This window comes from Equus przewalskii, chromosome 10, assembly GCF_037783145.1.
Source record: "Equus przewalskii isolate Varuska chromosome 10, EquPr2, whole genome shotgun sequence".
NCBI classification, from domain to species: domain Eukaryota; kingdom Metazoa; phylum Chordata; class Mammalia; order Perissodactyla; family Equidae; genus Equus; species Equus przewalskii.
In genome coordinates, this window is record NC_091840.1 from 10,051,057 (window position 1) to 10,070,449 (window position 19,393).

Consider the following 19,393-nt stretch of genomic DNA (forward strand, 5'->3'; position numbering starts at 1 on the left):
AGTTACCTTCCTTTCTCCATTTCACTTCTATTGCCTTAGTTCAGACTCCATCATTTCTCACCTATAGCATTAAAATAATCTAATAGATCTCTTTGTCTCCAACCTCACCCATACTAATCTTTAATAATCTTGCCACCGGTGTCTCCTTTCTACAAGAAATATCTAACTAAATCTCTTACAATAAAAAAATTTTGCATTGACCGACCTCCCCTTACCTTCTCCATTTGGCACAGTAAATTTTTTCTGTTGCTTTAAATAAGATTTTTGTGCTGGAGATCCTCTCTTCCCCTATGCTCATGACCTTTACAACAAAAACTTCTGCCATCTCAAGTGTACTGGACCTTTATACTTCTTTTCTTGCTCTTGGGAGAGTAGGAACTGCATTGATTGGTGAGCTGATGACAAAGTTCACTGCATGTGTAGAGGGACTCCCTCTCAACTCGCAGGCCAAATTCATTCTCTTAGACTCCATGTACTAAACATTCTAGGGTTCTATATTTTAGTCAAAGTTCTCTAGAGAAACAGAGCCAACAGATATATAAAAAGAGATTTATTATGAGGATTTGGCTCATGTGATTAGGGAGATTGAGAAATCCCACAGTTTGCTGCCTGCAAGTTGCAGACTCAGGAAAAACAATGTTGTAATTCCAGTCCACGTCTGGAGACCTGAGGGCCAGGGGAGCCAGTGGTGTACATCCCGGTCCAAGGAAGACCAATATTCCAGCTCCACAAGCAGGTAGGAAAGGAAGCCTCCCTTCTTCTGTTTTTTGTCCTATTGAGGCCCTCAATGGATTGGGTGATGCCCACTCACGTTGGAAAGGGCAGTCTACTTTATTGAGTCCACGGATTCAAATGCTAATCTCACCCAGAAATATCCTCATAGATACGCCCAGAAATGATGTTTAATCTGGACACCCTGTGGTCCAGTAGACTGAGTCCAGCCCACTTGACCCAGAAAATTAACTATCACAGTTCCCTTTGGGGAGAGTTTGTCTCTCCTCTAATTGCTCCAGTTGTGCAAAGATTTGTTTAATTCATGGGAAAAGATGTAGGAATCTTATGTTGGCTTCCAGTTTACACTGATTTTTGCAATCCAACCTTAGTGGTAATAGAACTGATACTTGGAGTTCTATCTGATCCCTGGATCTATATTTCAATCTGTTCAGAGTTCAAAAGGAAGTGATGAGTGGTGTGAATAACTGGCTACCCCCAGAAAGTCAACATTAATGATATATCCCAACTAATTTATAAGACTGCTGTTTCCAAAAAAATCACAGCAGGGAATCCTGCTTACTATTTAAAGCTGATTGCGTTTCTTTAGTCCAGGATTTCTCATTCAACTTCAGCACTGCTGACATTTGGGGCTGGATAATTTTTTGCTGTGTGAGGCTATCCTGTGTATTGTAAGATATTCAATGCACCCTTGGCCTCTACCCACTAGATGCCAGTAGCACTTCTCTAGCTGTGACAACCAAAAATGTCTCCAGACATGGCCAAATGTCCCCTTTTGGGGTAAAATTGCTCTGGCAAAGTACCCCTGCTTTAGTCTAAGTACCTAAGAAGCTACAACAAAAAATAAAAACAAGCAGAGAAGATGCAGCTCTGACAGAAATGTGGAGATATACAGCATCTCTTAGATAAGAGAATCATTTTGATGTCTGCAGGCTTAGACAACACAAAAGAGTGAGCTGGTATTTTCCCTGAAGTCACTGGGAGTATATTTCCTTTTTGGGTTAGGAAAGGAACAACAGGTAGCCCCCCATTCCTGGAGATTGCCTTATAACTTAAAAAGGTAAGATAGAAACATGTCCTTTCGTGTGCCCTTAACCTCAGCCTTCTTAATAATACCTTCTTTAAACCGAGGAATCCCAGATTCACCCACCACTGAATGACCTTGGCAAGTTCATTTAAGCGTCATCTATGAAATGGGTATTGTAATAGTTAGCAACATAAAATGACTTCCGTGAGATGGAAAACCATAATGTACAGCCATCAGCTAAGTATTTGACATATTGGAAACATTTAATATTTGTTATTGTTCTACTATTGTACAAATAACTACCCCTTGTGGGTCCAGAAGAGACAACATAATAAATGGATGCCAAGCTTTCATAAGTATAATTGTAGCAGCCGACTCCCAGTAGCCAGATGAATTTTGGCCAGAAGAAACATGTAGCCCCTGCTTCTAAACCAATAAATTCCGCAGAAGGGCTTGACATATCCTGCCAGTATCTTCATCCTGCTTCTACTGGAAAGGCTGACACATATGAAAGCAATGTCAAAACTGGAGTCTACAACCGTTCTGTCTAAATTAGTGGTTCTCAACCAAGCCCGATTTTGCTCCTCACTGCCACCGTCCCACCCCAGGGACATTTGACAATATCCCATGACAGTTTTGGCTGATGCAACTGGGCAGGCAAGGGAGGGTGTAGAATGCTCATAGTATCTAGTGGGTAGATGCCAAGGATTCTGATAAACATTTTTAAGTGTACAAGGTATCCCCCATGACAAAGAATGACCGGACCCAAAATGTGAATAATTCTTAGGTTGAGAAATCCTAGTCTATTAATGTGAATTTCCCAGACACCAATAAACAGTCTTCGGGAAGCCATATTATAAATACCTCCCCATCACCTGCCATTCAATGTTTTTCATCCTCGCTTATGTTTTATTTGTAGTATGTTGTGAATATCAGGTCACCAGCTAGATGTCCAATCATGTTCAGCTATTTACGACCTTCAGAAACAGCTTTTCTTTTCAATACTTTCTGAAAATTACTTTGTCCAGTTTTTTGATAACTTAAGGAATGGATTGATATTGTGTAAGCCCTGAGTGTATTTCAGTCCAAAAACTCATATTTAGTTTTTTCCCTGAAATTGTTTTGTGGCTAATATTCTCAGATGTTTGAGCCCAGCGTTGTAAACCAAGCATGCAAACTTTTAAAAGAAGTGTGTAACTAATTGGACATTCTTCAAAAACTGAAACCCTCCATTCCCCGCTGTGGTTTAGTCTGGGATCCAACTTGCACCATTTGTGATTGTGAGAGAGCCTTATAGGAACGGTGATGGGACAGAGTTCCTGCTGAAACTTCCTGGGGAATACTGATGGGAGTCGAAGGAAAGGAAGGTCTGTGTTGTGCTCCATTTTTTCCTCCCTGAAAAGAAGGAAGACTAAAAAGCAATAAAGCAAAGGCATTTCCTACAGGTAGCCTTAAATCATTCAACACGGAGGTCTTCAGGGAGCTACCCGGTTCCTCTTTCCTCTCCAGAATGAGCTTTCTGGCTAAATGCTCCTCGTCCAGCCCTGAGTGTCTTCACCTGGCTCTCCAAGGGTTTTTATCCAGACTTGTCCCAGCATAACAGTATCCTCACTGCTTCAGAAATGGGTCTTGACCCATGCATCACATTCAAAGACTTTTTCAATTGCTCCCTGGCGGCAGAGGCTGAGGGCTCTGTTTTGCTTGTGATAATGTGCTAATCTCCAAGACCCAACATAAATTCTCTTCTTGCATTGTCATTTGTCAAAGTCGCAATATGAGGCTGGAAAAAAAAAAAAGGAACAGGGAGGGGGTTGGGGGGAGTAGAGTAATGACAGAAGGAAAACTTGGCCTTAGTTTTGTTTTCCCTCGTGCAGAACTTTCCTCTCCCTTCTTAATCTGTAAAACATCTGACAGAGAGGGCACTGCAAACACAAATAAATAAATAATTCTCCAGGACTCTCCCCTTATGGGTTTTTGTTGAGTCAACATTTTAGACAGACAGTTAACTATAAGAAGTAATGAAGATAATTTACACAGAAGTCCCAAAATTGATGCTTGAAGCTTTGTGAACCTGTCTTCTACACATTTCACCACTTGCTCCAATAATATCAAGCTGAGAGTTATGTGGTTATGCGGGTATACTCCATCAGCAGCAAGTCAACAACTCTGATGTCACAAATCAGGCTCTAACCACTGGTGCTTTCCTTATGATGGCTTTTAAAGTTTTCCTGGGTTTTCTACACCAAAAATATTTGGGACAAGAGTACTAAGCAACGTGGTGCTTTCTGCCGTTGGTATGAAGGTGGAGAAAAAGAACAAATGTGAAATTTTTGTTGTTGTTGTAAGAGCTTTATTGAGGCATAATCTACATACCTTAAAATTCCCTCATTTGAAGCATACAATGCGATGATTGTTAGTAAATTTACCAAGTTGTGGAAGCACCACTACAGCCCAGTTTTAGAGCATTTCCATCATCTGCAGGAGATCCCTGGTGCCCACTTGCAGTTGCCCCTCCTTCTCAAGACCAGTCCTAGGCAACCACTAATCTACTTTCTGTCTCTATAGATTTGCATTTTCTGGATATTTCATAGAAAGGGAATTATACCCTGTATAGTCTTTTGTGTCTGGTTTCTTTCACTTAGCATGATCATTTGGAGGCTCATCGATATTGTATATTTCAATACTCTATTTTTATTAATAGAGAGTATTTTATTGTAATGCTACGTTTTGCTTATCCATTCATCGATGGAAGGGCATTTGGGATGAAAATGTTTTGGAAAATATCAGCAATGGCAGCATATCAACATGATATTAAATTAGAGAACTTTTTTAAAGAAAAATATGTTAAATAGCTGAGACAAAAATTGTTCACCACAGAGGCCAGCAAACCTTTACCCCAGTTCTTTGTCTCTGGGTGGAGGCTTCTCTGAATAGACACTTCCAAGGAACTCAAAATACTTACTACAATCCAGTGCACAGTGAAAACTAAGTTCCCATACTTAGCTCATGGCAAAATTTCATTGATACAACAACGTCTGTTTGGCAAACTCCACGTGACACATTTTCTCTTACTGCCTGTTCAACACTCTTCTGGGAGCTCTAGGGTACCAAACAAATAGAAGAAAGGGGTTTGAAACTCCTAATCAAGTTTGAAACCAACCTAATGGAACTGAGGAGGCTCTACGCATAAGACATCATTTTTAGCATATTTAATGAGTTAGTTCAATACCTGAGTGATAAAACCAGAAAGTTTGTTGGTTATTCTGACAATAAATATTACAGTGATAAAAATAACTTACTCTAGATTCTCAAAAGAGAATTTCCAACAGGATAAAAATGATTATTGTAGGTACTGACATTTTTTATATTAACATTACTTGTTTTATTGTGGCCAATATGTGCCAAGGACTCTGCTTGGTGATTCATATGCATTTTTCATACTTCTCACCAAATTATCCTGATTTTATTGATGAGCAAACTAAATAAGGTTCAGAGAGGACATGTTAAGTCAGTTCCCTAATGTGATATGATTAGTAAAGGATGGAACTAGACTTTAAATAAATATCTGTTGTACTCCAAAGATGTGTTCTTTTCTTTATGCTCCTAGAAAAACTAAAACAAAGACTAAAGACTAAAAAAGACTAAGACAAATAGGCTGCACAGAACATACCCACACATACAAGCATACATACTACGTAAACTTAGTTTGAAACAAGAAAAATTTAAAATGGCTAAAGGGAGACATTGTTAACACTGAGAAGCATGCAACACTGAAAGAGAGTATGACTTCTAAACTTTGAGAACTAGAGAATTAATTTCATGAACTGGATTGGAGGAAGATCTTTTAATTGGGATAGTGTGTCTGTAACGACAGGAAGCTGCTTCTGGAAAGATGACTCTATGTTTCTCTTCTTAAATTCACAGAACCAATGGGCTAACAATTGAATCCTTTTTCATTTTTACTTAATGGGAAGTCCTTTAATGTCAAAATGACATCAGGTGTTTGATTCCAAAGAAAAGGAATCAAACCCAATTGGACCGTATGCTGAAAAGGCAAGAATAGAAATTACCCTGATATCATGACCCCTGGAATCAGTTCTGATTCAAAGTCCCTCAGGCTCCTGCTAGCACATACATTAATTATCTCTTGAAGAAACTTCGAGAACTCGAGCCTTAATACCTAGAAGTCACCGCTGCAATGATAGCTTTGCCAGGATTATCTCTGTTACTGTCTGATACGAGTTTTGTAAAGGGTGGAAAAGTAAAAAGAAATGTCTTCTACTTAATTAGTCTCTATTAGTTCTTTTCATGCTTACCAGTGTTCAATAGTTTTTTTTCTCGAACAGAATATCTTTTTCCGGAACAGAAGTTTACTCTAGTCTGGTTAAAAACAATCTTTTTATCGCTGGTCAGATTCAGTTACACTGTACCATTGAGTGTAAAGTGCCATTTTGTCTTGCTAAGGGAACATGTGAAGTTGCTATTAAATCTTTTCCTCTGTCTTCTCCTTAAGCACTGTTGAATGCATCATATTACCACATTGAAAACCCAGTTTGTAAAACATAATTTCCATTTAAACCATTAAACGGACGGTTTTGTAACTCATGTTGGCAATACAGGAGCTTCCAATAGTGAATAAAAGGCAGCACAAAACTACGAATTCAGCTAAACTAGACATTAAATGTCCCCCTAGTAGGAACCTTTGTTATATTTTGTCATTCGATATATGGCTGTTATGCACATAAATGTGATATTTAATGTCGGTTAGTTCCTCTCTGTTGAGGAAACACAGTTCTATTTTCAAATGCTTAGCAACCACAGAGGCTTTATCATCAGAGCTGATCACGTGGTATCTTAAACCATGGCGTGAAATCAAGCCCCTGCTATGACGGCTTGCCATGTATCAGCTTGGCTGGTACCACTCTTGCCCTTGGCATCATTTTTCAGGGGCCAATGTGCCAATTAGATTTTTACCTCAGGTAACTCTTCAAAAGAAAAGCCTAATCATTTTAATGGGATGGGCGACATTTTAGGGGGAAAAATAACAAAATTAAAGTTGATTTTAACCTGCAATGAAAAACAAGCCATGGGGTGTTTCCATGTGAAATCTTGGATGTCATACAATGGATGGAGGGAAAACAACCAAAAATAGGGGAGGAAAAAGGGAGGAGGGAAGAAGGAAAGTTTGCTTGAGTCGTTTTCGGCCAAAGTCTGCTTCTAACTAAAGGTTCATGGAATGGGTTTAGAATTTCAGAATGCTGCTGACAATTAGCTACACTTGGTATCAGGCACTTGAGAAGAAAAGCCTTAAAAAGAATCCTTCCTTTTTATTCCTTAGCCTATCTCAAAGGTCAAGTAATCATGTTGACGATGTCTGAAAAAAATGACACTTTTTATTTCAATTTTTTTTCCGTCCTAATTCATAAATCATTTACCTTGTGGCAAGGAGCCTGAAGAGAGAGACACAACTCCGGTGTTCAGGTCTGCAATTTTATTTTAGTGTTCATTTAAAAAAATAGTGTTTCTTTTTAAAGAAATAAATAGGAACAAAGAGCAAGAGAGGGAAGGATAGAAAGCGAGAGGAAAACAAGAATGAGGAGGAGGAGGTGATAGAGAGGGAGGAGGTAAGAAAGAGACAAGAAGAAAGAGAAAGGGAAAAAGGAAGAAAGCTAGGAAGGCGGAGAATGAATAAAATGTGAAAAGAAAACACCTATACTGTATTTGGATTCGTGTTTGTTTGTTTTTTCTCTTTCACTTTGATTGCTATATGAGCTAGGAGGAAAAGTGAGAAATTATTTTTCTTTCATTCATGTAGAATACGGTATCTCTGTCAAGCCACTAATTTGTAAAATGCAGAAGGAAAGAATGCAGAGTCAAAGTAGAGCATTTGTTGAACTAGTTTTGCAATCAATAAGTGAAGATTTTAGGTCCTTTGGGATCCAACCCAATTCAATTTTGAGAGACGAAAGACTGGAAGTTTTAATCCACTTGCACCACAAGGGGAATTACTCTTTTGTGATTTGTATTTACATTTTATTTGTACTTTTACGTTGATTTTTCTGTTGATGAATAAATATGTCTTACAGTGCTTGCTATGAAGAACACTTGGGGGAAATGGAAAGAGAATTACCTGTTCTCATTATGCATCCTATAAACTAAGCATGGGCAGACGCATCTGCTGCATTTGCTCCGTGACTCATAAAATTGGCAACAGAGCTGGTAGTCTATGCTTGCACACAAGGCGTCACTTTTTATCACCCAGAATCTTACACATGTGCTTTTTGGGTATCATTCCTTTGATTCTCATTTTGACTCTTTTCGTAAGTGAGTTTGAACTTTAATTTCCTTAACTTCTGGCCCCATGGTATAAAAATCACATTCATAACAAGGATTCTCCAAATCGACTCTTTAAGCTTGTATCATGGCTGTGGAGATTGTGCTTTGCTCTTCCCCTAGAAACTGTGTTCATTTCATGTGCAGAGGTATGGAAAAAATTCTAACTACTTTTTAAAAAATCAGCTGGCATCTACAATAAACCATAGAGAAGCCTTCTAATTTGGAGGACCGCAACAGTCACGAATCTACTGTGGATTTCCTTTCCTTGGTTTTGTTCTTTCTTGATATGATTAGCATGGAGACCTTTTGCCTTAGTAGCCCATCTGTTCTTACTGCTTATTCCCCACTGAAGTCAAGCCTAATGAAGGATGGCTCTCCAAAGGTTCATAAGTTTGATTTGCATAGCCATTCAAAGTTTGAATATCCATCAGAATTTCTCTGGCCTGGAAATCAGGTTAGAAATGCCATGAGACCAAGTTCTCATGGGAGATTTCCCTGATTCTCTCTCTCTCTCTTTTTATTTTTTTTCAGACCAGCTGGAAATAAATTACAGGAAAGCTCTCTTATTTTTCCCTCCTTCATTTGATTGAAGTTATCATTCTATGATGACCATTGTTTAAAAATTTAACTTGATTATAAATGTGCTAGAGGTCACTAAGTGCTGTTAATTATTATCTTGAGTATCATTTCAAGTCTGTTTCATTCTACTCACTTATGTTTTACGTAAATTGTGGGAAAAGAGACAATGGAAACGGACAAATCATCTCCAAGCCGAGCATGCAGAGGTTCAGACTTATGTATATCACGGACTCCAGACAAACAGTCAACGTTTACATTTACAGGAAAAGACAAATTATTGTATTTCCAAAGTAAATTATGTCCCTAAGCTTCACTTATGTTTGAATTGCACTCACTGGCATGTTTATATGGGTTATGTACTAAGATAGTTCTTATTCTGTCAAATGACCAAATCTAAATAATCTACAAAATTTCTATACCACAATTTAGAAGTCTTCTTTGCACCTTCCATTTATTATTATAGTTTCAAGAAATATATTGTAATCATTAAACATATGCAAATTTACATGTTGATACAAGATGATAAATATACTCAGTATGACTTCTATGCTGCTTTATTAGATGTAAAAGTTGATTATTAGAAATAAAAATTAAGGTAAGTCGTTTTTGGAGAAAGTAGATTTGAAAGCAAATATTTTATCACATTGCTTTATTTATTTATTTTAATTTTACTTAGATCTAGGAGCAGTAGAAATCTATACTTCCTTACTATTTTCTATAGTAGAAAAATGATATAACTTTGGGGAAAATTATTTAGAAATTATATACACTATTAAATTATATTGATATAAATAAAACTAAAATTAATTGAAATGTGGTAGAAAAAGTATTGACTTTCCTTTTTTTGGAGATATAAATTACAATACATTTAGGTTATGGACAAAGATCCTTATACCTCAATAACCAAGTCACATAGAAAATACAATCAGAAGGGCAAGTCATGATTCTGCTAGGTTTTCAAGACCTTGATTAGTATATACATTCTGCCTCAACCCCTATCCTGAGAAATTAAACCAAAATTATTGCAAGAACTTTGAGGACTGACTCATTAGTTTATAGAAGTAGGAGCTACAATTTTCCATAAAGTTTCCTGCCACTTATTATTAGGAACTGAGGTAGGTCATTAAGCTTGTTTTTTGCTTTAGTTTTCTTATGTCTTAACTGAGAACAAGAAACTGGCTGACGGTTTTTAAGAAAAACAAGCCCATTTTCAGTTTTTTATATCGGTGAGCAATTTTGCCTCACGTTATAAGATTTAAGGAGCAAATAGGAAGTTCATTGTGATTCAGCAGGAGTGAAATCTAAGCATTATCACGTTTAACATTAACAATAATTTCAAAAAGCAATCATTACTCCAATATATACTTTTTGATTAATAATAATGCTAAAATGTTAGTTCTGATATTCTGATTATATTTAACAAAATTAAAATAGGTCAATAAGAAGATGAAAATAAATTTCATCAGAAGAACATTCTTTTAAAAGTATAGAAATAATTCAATTTTCTTAAACAGATAAAGAAACCAAAAAAGTCTTGGCTTCAAAAATCCCTTCTCATCTTAACTTCTGTCTTGCTACTCACACCAAATATTACCACTGCAGGATGATTTTCAAATCAGCTTGTCTTCAGATATTAAAATAGGGACCCATCTTTTCCCCCTTGATTTATGCTTAGTTTTGAAGGATGAGTGTTCTCAGTCTTAGGATAGCCTCCTTCTTAGGGTCTGATATGAAAGAAAGGAAGTAAGCACACGGGAAATTGCCCTGAGGATGTCCTCGTCTGGTTCCAGACAAAAGCACGTATTCTATTTATTTTCTTAAGAGTAATTTGCTTAAACAAATTATCTAAATGTACTGAATTACATGTTTACATAGTAAATTAAATAATAATAATACTCAAATTCCAAGTTAAGATGCTAATTGCCGCTTCCAAAATATACTTTAAAATAATTATTTTTTCTATCTAATAATTATTATCAAATTATGTGGTGCATACTCTACCTCATATAACAGGAAAAGTAAAACTTAGGTATGACTAAGCAAAGAAAAAAAGGATCACATCCAAGCAGTTTTTCCAATTTTATAACACAGGAGCACTTTCATGCTGACGGCAGTCCCTTAAGCTGATGTAAATTCAAATGATGTTTTTATGAACTAAAGTTTTGTTTTTAAACCATCTTTAAGAGAATTCTTAACTCTCTTTAAAGCCCTTTATGTAATATTTTGCATTTATAGTCGTTGCCAGTTTAATGAACACTAATAATACAAAATAAGTAAACCATAAGGACCCGAATTTTGGATAAGAATACTGAATTGAAATAAGAAGATATTTGTGTAAAAGCTAGATACTGGAACCTAATGTTTGCATTTAGGTTCTGAAACAATGTATTGTATCTTAAGCAACTTATTGGTTCAAGACCATCAGGACTCCTTTAAATACAATGGTCTTCCTTGCCCTTGCCGTAAAAGACACAGCTCAGAGTTCCGGTGTTGTAATATCTCCTCAATTAAATGGCTTCATTTAATGAAAGGTCTTCTTAGAAATTACTTAATTTATAAGATTTATTAGTCTGTGTGCTATTTACTTATAATCATCTAAAGTTATAACTCAAATCTAAGAGAGCAGTTTTTTTTTCAAAATTCACTGTTTTATCAACGTATTTCATTTTACATGGTAAGTAAAAGACATATTTTGTTGACTATGAAAAATATCCTCCTCTATGTCCATGTTGTGCATCTTTTTCAGCTTTGGACACTTGTTTTATTTTTAATACTTCCAGCACTTGGACAGCCAGCATTCCACAAACAAAATGAAACTAAAGTGTTGAATTGCCTTTTGTCATGCTTAAAACCTACCAGTTCGTTAGGTGTGAGAGATAACTGAGCAACCATACCACATAAGAGAGGGAAGAAGGAGAGACATACTTTCAACGTCCTAACAGTATCCTGATGAACTGGGAACGGGCCCTAGGAAGAGTGAAGACAGAAAAATGGCTCCCCATGGAAGAAGTTAAGAATTTCTCTAATAACAGAATGAGTGAGCAAATCAAGAGAACCACAGCTCTGCTACTGTTTAAAAGACTCTAGATAACAACGTAAACATTTCAGAGAAAGAACCATTTATTTCCTCTATTATCCCACCGAGTGAAAGTTGTAGTTGGCTGCGGTGAATAGCAGTCTTTTGAAACATCTTGATTTTCCCTTGTATTTAATGTCTCTCAACCTATTAAAAGCACTTACTCTATTTCTTTCAGAGAATAAAGTGAATCGAGAAATACATTGTTAAATGTTTTCTGATAATGACTCAGAAAATTACAACACACAAAAAAATGGAATATCTTCTCTCCTGAGAGTAATTTTTTGAAATGACCCTGAAAAAAGGGTGAAAAAAGGGGATGTTCATGTTACATATTTGAAAGAAGGAGGAAGAGAGCTTTTATCCTTGAGTTTTGGATACCAGGTTCAGCTTATAATTTATTAAAACTGAGAAGCCATGGTGTACCTAAAGCAAATACTTTGTGTTGGTTGATGGATGGTCCTTAAATCTGGGAATTAGCAGACATTAATTAGAGTCCAGTTCAACCACTAACAAGTAGAAAGACTTTAGATAAGTTGTGTAACCGTTTAAGCATCATTATTAGCAACATCATAAGGTGATCTCTTTCAGAGATGGAGTGAGAGTAATATAAAATATCAGAGAAAGATATTTTGATGTTAAAAAATCTATAAGCCATTAAATATCTACACGTGGAACAACAGAAGTTTCTAGCATTCTAAAATGGACATATAATCTGTAATCCATAAATTTCTTTACTTTTCTCATCTTTATAGAGACGAAGCTTTTCCCAAGTCAGGTTGATTTCACCACCACTTGACGCAAGACAACTGAATTCATAATATAGACAGATGTTATACTGCACAGTAAAATTTACTTTCATTTTAAATTGCAGAATATTAAAATAAAATCCATAAATTTAATATTCATAAACTCCAGGATTTCAATATATTTATTGCTATAATGATCAAAATAAGAAAAAAAAAGTTGTAATCCAGTTATCCCACTGGCCCCATCTAGCCCACCCAATGAATATTGCAGATGTGAATTAAATATAGATATGTTTGCAATTAGACTGAAAGACAACATTGACCATATCTTAACATGGAACTGCCAGCTTCGTAAATGTTAATGCCATAATAGTCTGGATTATGCAGTCACCGTTGCTATAATAACATTCGTTTGCTGTCAGCGCTCCTATGTTAAAACAAATTAGCTAGATGATTAATGAATATCAAAAACAGCATGTGGATTCTCTGTGCTGAAGTCTTACCCAGTGTGAAATCCACTGGCCTCCAAGTTAGTGAGATAATTTCTGGATCAAGTAATGCTCCTATGGACTTCAGAAGCACATGGAAAAATGTTTCCAACCACTGAATTGCATTTGATTGGGAGGCAAAGTATGTCCCTCACTCCATAACACATGGAAGACAGAGGTGGAGGTATTTGTTTTCCTTCCTGTTATTTGTTTTCAGGACAAAGCAGAAGGAGGTTAATTCATCAAAAAATGAGCAGATTCAATCCAGAGTAAAAAATCTGAAGAGCAAAGAACTGTAATCTTATAGGCTGATTTTCAAACAAATTATACTATTGGCTTTAGTAAGAACTAAAGATCACAGGTGTTCACTTGCCAAAAGCAAAGCTACTCCAATTTTGTTGTTTGCAACCAATAAATATCCAGAGGTATAATATAAAAATGCAAATAAAAATTAAACTTTATAAGATTGTAAGACTCACGTTTATTAAGATGCAAAACAAAATATATGTATACACACATATATAACATACATTGATATACACATAACAATATATAAATTTGGTTTTATATTTACAAAACTTGTATATACACACATCAATATACATAGGCATAAGTATGCATACGTATTTATATGTATGTTATATATAGATATATAAAACGTTACTTTTTAATGTGTGTGTATACACACATACATACCATTTGGAAAGCATTATCTATTATCAAGGGATATAACAAAACCTTATAAAGATATTCACACTCAATAATTCTGCTGCTTTAACCTGATTCTCAAGACAGTATTTAACAGAAGTAATAAAATACCACATTAAGATGTTACTACCGAAGCTGATCCTAAAAGCAAAGACAGGAAACAAGCCAACTTTCAACATTAAGGGAAATGTTTACTAAATTACGTTGAATTAAGATGATTAAATGCACCATTTTTATGGTTAGATCTTTAAATGATGAATTATGAAAATTATATAGACATTATAAAATGACTTCAGCATAATATAAAGGAAAAGAGAGGGATGCAGTTAAAAATACTTGAATTTCAACCATGTAAAACATACATATATATTTAAATTTAAATTATATGTAAATTTAAGTTAATTGTAAAAATAAAAGTAGTTGTATGATTTTATTTCCTTTTATGATTTATTTTACGTAAATTGTTTATTGCAATTTGTTTTGTAGTATAACGTGAGAGTGTCTAATTTTATTCCCAAAGAGTTTATTACCAACTGACCCAGTATAATTTATTGAATAATTGTGAACTTACACTGAATACAATGCCATGATTATGAATATTAAAATATTATTTTTAATATATATGATATCTATCTTAAAAAATTGATGTGTATACTGATTCTGACACTAACAGAACACTATTTAAATATTTTTTGCTTTATAATAATAATTATGATTTAGCTTTATTGTATTTAGTTAAGGAAGTTAGATTTTTAAAATATTATAATAATTTTAAAGACAATTTCCATTTCTTTCCCCAATGGCCTAAATGTTCAGGTAAATTTTATATTAACTTTGGCAACTTAAAAAAATTCATAATCATCTGAATAGGAATTTTACTAAATTTATAAATTAATTTGAAAAGATTTCATGTTTTGCATATTGAGTTTTTCCATCCAGGAAAATAGTACTGTCTCCTAATTTAATATCTTTTTTTCTGGTCTTTCAATGATACTTCATTGTTTTCTTTACATAGTTCTTATACTTTTCTTAAGCTTACTCTTAGAAGTAATATTAATTTTGCTCATGCAAATATATTTTTTAATATTTTATTACTATTGCTGATATATTGGAAACCTATTGAGTTTTAGTTACAAAATTACATCCTATTTTTGAACTCTATTACAAACTCTGACAGTTTTAAATCAATTGTATTTTCCCCTGGTAGATAGTCATAAAAACTTAAATAATTAGAATATCACCATATTTTTGTTAAGGTGTTATTGAATTGGTTAAAATTTCCACATTTTAAAAATTTCAATTATCCTGATTTATGTTTTCTATTTTTATGTTTTAACTTTTAAAAATTTGGAAATAAGCTTATGAAAAGTTGTGAAACTAATTCCCCCCAAGTCCCCATATGCCCTTCACTTAGCTTTCCCAAACATTATCTTAGGTAACCATAGTACAACTATCAAACTCAGAAAATTAAATACAGTACTACTAAGTGATCTATAAGCCTTATTTAAATATGTAATTTTCCCACCATTGTCCTTTTTCTGGGCCAGGATGCAATCCACCATCACACATGGCATTTAATCAAGTTTCCTTAGTCTTCTCCATTTAGGACAATTCCTGAGTCTTTCTTTGCTTTTCATGACCTTGACACTTTTGAAGAGAAGTAGCTAATTCCATTGTAGAATGTTCCTCTTTAGATTTGAGTGATATTTTATCATGATTAGAATGAAGTTAGGCATTTTCGGCAAGAATATCACAGAAGCCATGTTGTGTCCTCCTTATCATAATGTATGAGCAAGTACACGATGCTATATTTCTTATTACTGGTGATGTTAACTTTGATCCCACGGTTAAGATTGTTAGGTTTCTCCACGGTAGTCACTGTATTTCCTTTTGTAACTAATAAGTATATTGTGGAAAAATAATTTGATGCTATTCAAATATCCTATTTCTCATCATACTTTTTGCCTACTAATTTTAGCATCCATTCTTACTTGCAACAATTGTTAATGTGTGTTCTTGCCAAATGCTAATTTTATATTTCCATCATTTCTTCTATGCTTATTAATCGAAATTCTATGTGATTCAAGAGCTTTTTCTTTTCCCTCATTTATTTATCTATTTCACTATTTCTATTAACCTGGACTCATCAACATTTATTGTGTGAATTATAATCCATCACTCTTACTATTTATTTTATTGTTCAAATTGTCCCAGATTTGACCATTGGGAGCTACTTCCAGTTGGCTCCTGTGTCCTTTGACATACCCCTAACATTCTTTTAAAACTTCTTTACCTTCTGGCACAACAATTTTGTTGTGTCAGGCTCATCTTGTGCTTTCCCTGCCTCAGCTCCTTCCCCAAGGAGTCTTGGTTCATTTTGCTTGAAAATGATGTTTATAAACCAAGATCTGGGACCTTGATGTGTTCATTGCTACTGAGCTATCATTGTTTTGAGGCCCTCTCAGTGGACAGAGCTAGGAAATGTGTAATACATACGTATTTGTCTGTTTATATTTTTAAAACAGTGAGTTCATACACCTTTGATTCCAATCCAACACCGTAAGGCCACTTCTGGCCTTCTCACTTTCCTTACTTATAACTCCTTTCTCCAAGAGCATGAAACCTGGCTATCGTTTCCCACAATATATTTACTTATTTTCTCAATCCTAGGATATGCATAAAATACTTTTAGTATTGCTAACCCATTTCCTAACTAGAATACAATATCTGTGTAGACTTCTTTTGTCTTTAGCCTTATGGTACAAAAGTTTAGTCAAATACTTTTTCCCAAGTTACTCAGGTTAGTTCTTTTCTTCCCCACCTCATTCAACTTGGTTATACTATTGATTAGCAATGAGTTATGTTCATTTGTTACTATTTGCATTCTATTTAGGTTTCTTCCCAAAAAACTGGTTGATTTTATTTGTTGATTTGTTGTGTATGCATATGCAAAAAAAGCAAACTCAGGGCCTGCACAGTGTCACAGTGATTAAGTTTCCACACTCCTCTTCAGCAGTCCAGGGTTCGCTGGTTCAGATCCCAGGCATGGACCTACACACTGCTTATCAAGCCATGCTGTCGCAGGCATCCCGCATATAAAATGGAGGAAGATGGGGACAGATGTTAGCTCAGGGCTAATCTTCCTCGGGGCGGGGTGGGGGAAGCAAACACAGAGAAACGTCACTTCCTCATCATCTCTAATGCCCTCTTCCCAGTCCCCCAATCATTTCCCCCTGTTGGCACCTACCCTCTTTAGGTGATCAATACCATTAGCTCTGGCTTGTTCTTCCTTATTTCTTTCTGTCAAATTAGAAGATGTGTATACATGTGTATTTTCTTATTTCCCCTTCTTGCTTTTATAAAGCATACTGCAAAAAATTTTATTCATTTTTTTCACTTAACAATATATCCCAGAAATTACTCCATCTTAGTTCATAGAGCTCTTTCTTACTATTTTTTACAATTGGATAGTATTCCACTGTGTGAATATACCATAATTGATTTAACCACTCCTAAAGATGGTTGGTTAGTTTGTTTCCAATATTTTGCAATTACAAACAATGATGTATGAATAATTTTATGCACATGGATTTTTGTACTGTTGAAGGTGTATCTTCAAGACAAATTTCCACAAGTGGGATTGCTGGGTCAAAAGGCAAGTGTATGGGTAGTTTTAACAGGTTTTGCTGAATTTTCTTCTGGAAAGTTTGAGTAAGATTGCATATCTCCTACTAATGCGTGAGAATGCCAATGCCAAATTTGATTGGAAGAAATGATATCTCAGTGTTTTTTTTAAATATATGTTTCACAAATTATTAAGGAGATTAAACATCTTTTCATATGTTATGGGCCATTTCTAAATCTTTGTGTGTGTGCAACAAATTTTAATAATAGTGGTGATACTTGTCTCCGTATTTACTGTAGTGATTTTTGTAAACGCCTCTATTGCTTTTGATCTCTTAGTTTTGAGAAAGATGTTCTTTACCATGTTAAGAAAATATCTTTTATTTGCAGTCCTATAAATTTTCTTTAAACATAAGGAAGAAGCTTAGATTCTATCAACTGAGTCCTTATATCATCTTATAAATGCACTTTTGGACATAATAAAAAGTATTACGTCTATAATTTCCTTTTAAATAACTATTTCATCTTAATTGTATCATATCCTGTATTCTTTAAAATTTGGCAACTCACTGGCCTTAGATTTGCTTTGTTTTGTTTTGATTAGACTTTCCTTGGGAGAATTTGACCATGAGTTTACTATGAGCAAAATGGCTGTAGCAAAACGTGGAATGAACATTCAATTTCATTACTTTTAATTCCTTTTTCTAAGTTATAAGAAACAAAATGACTATGTATATACATTTGTGTTTCTATACATATATATTATATAAATAAGGTACACATGCACACATATTAACCCTATTCATACTCACGAACAATGCGTGCCATATCAAATCCATACTTTAGCTGTCAGTATCATATAACATTACTACACTACTTTAAACATTTCATATTGCCTGTTCCAACAAATTATTTTATACTCAGTATTTCTACTCAGCTTAACCAAATAAGAGGAAGCAACGAATAATTTTGCTTTTGTCTTAGACTTTTGTTGCTCTATCACAGAAACCTGAGAAATTAATAGATCAGAGAAAGACATAGCTATATACTTTTTTCATTCTTGGATGGGCTTTCCTTTCCATTTTTATCTTTTCCTTTTCAATCAATGCATACTGACTGTAGGAAATGAAAATATCCAAATGCCATGGTAGCATTGCCTTCCAAACTGCTGTTCCTGGTAACAATACCCTAGTGCCCATTGGGTTGATATCTCAATGGTGTCACCAGTGAAGGCAAATAAAAAGAAAGGCGTATTTCCTCTGCTAATGAAATACCCTAAATACTTAGACTCCTTTCATCACAATATGTCACCACTAATAGACTGAAAATATGCATATATCTGGCTGTTCCTTTGCATTTTCTTCTTTATTGTATTTTACTTTTTAAGTATCTGCCTTTACTGCTTCCTAGATCACATACCTGAACAGAATCAGAGCGAGTAACTGGCATCTGTAATCAAAATATACCTCTCGCGGTTTCATGTTTATTTTTCTATCTGTACACACGTGGTCTATAGACTTGTGGTATTTAAAAATGTATATGGGTGAAATATCCACTTCAATATCTTTTACAAAAATATCCCTTTATTCCACAGAATGCATTGAGTTATATACGAGTCAATCTATTAGCATAAATGTTTTGCCTCCTCTATATGCACATATTGTGAATAAAGTGAAACATAGTTAAACCATGTAAAGAATCATCAGCAATAGGCAACATCTTAGATCACCCACAGTGCTAGGAATCACATCTCACTAGTAACTGAATGATGGGAAGTGAGTAAATTCCTCACTCCGAGTTCTCTCATTGTCAGATCCTTACAGTGTGTTTGGAAATAGGAAATACACATTTTTAATGAAGACAACTAGTATTTCTCTAGTCATAGCATACTATGATGGTTTGAATGATAATGCCAATATATTTACATCTTAGGGAGAAATAAGATGTAGGCCACTTCTTTAAATAGTTAATGCGATATAATCAATATCAATGTATCTCTTTTGCTTAGGGAAAAACAGAAACTCTTGTAGGAGCCGGTCCCATGGCTGGGTGATTAAGTTTGCGCACTCTGCTT

The 19,393-nt window shown here is 34.8% G+C and overlaps 1 long non-coding RNA gene across 1 annotated transcript in view; it reads left to right on the top strand.

The window, feature by feature from the left end:
• Positions 1–484: 484 nt before the first annotated feature.
• The window catches only part of LOC139073854 (uncharacterized), a 113,687-nt gene continuing 94,778 nt past the window's right edge, over positions 485–19,393 (top strand). Inside the window, exon 1 of the long non-coding RNA XR_011522940.1 lies at positions 485–736. This is a non-coding gene — a long non-coding RNA (uncharacterized lncRNA). The remainder of the gene's footprint in view (positions 737–19,393) is intronic.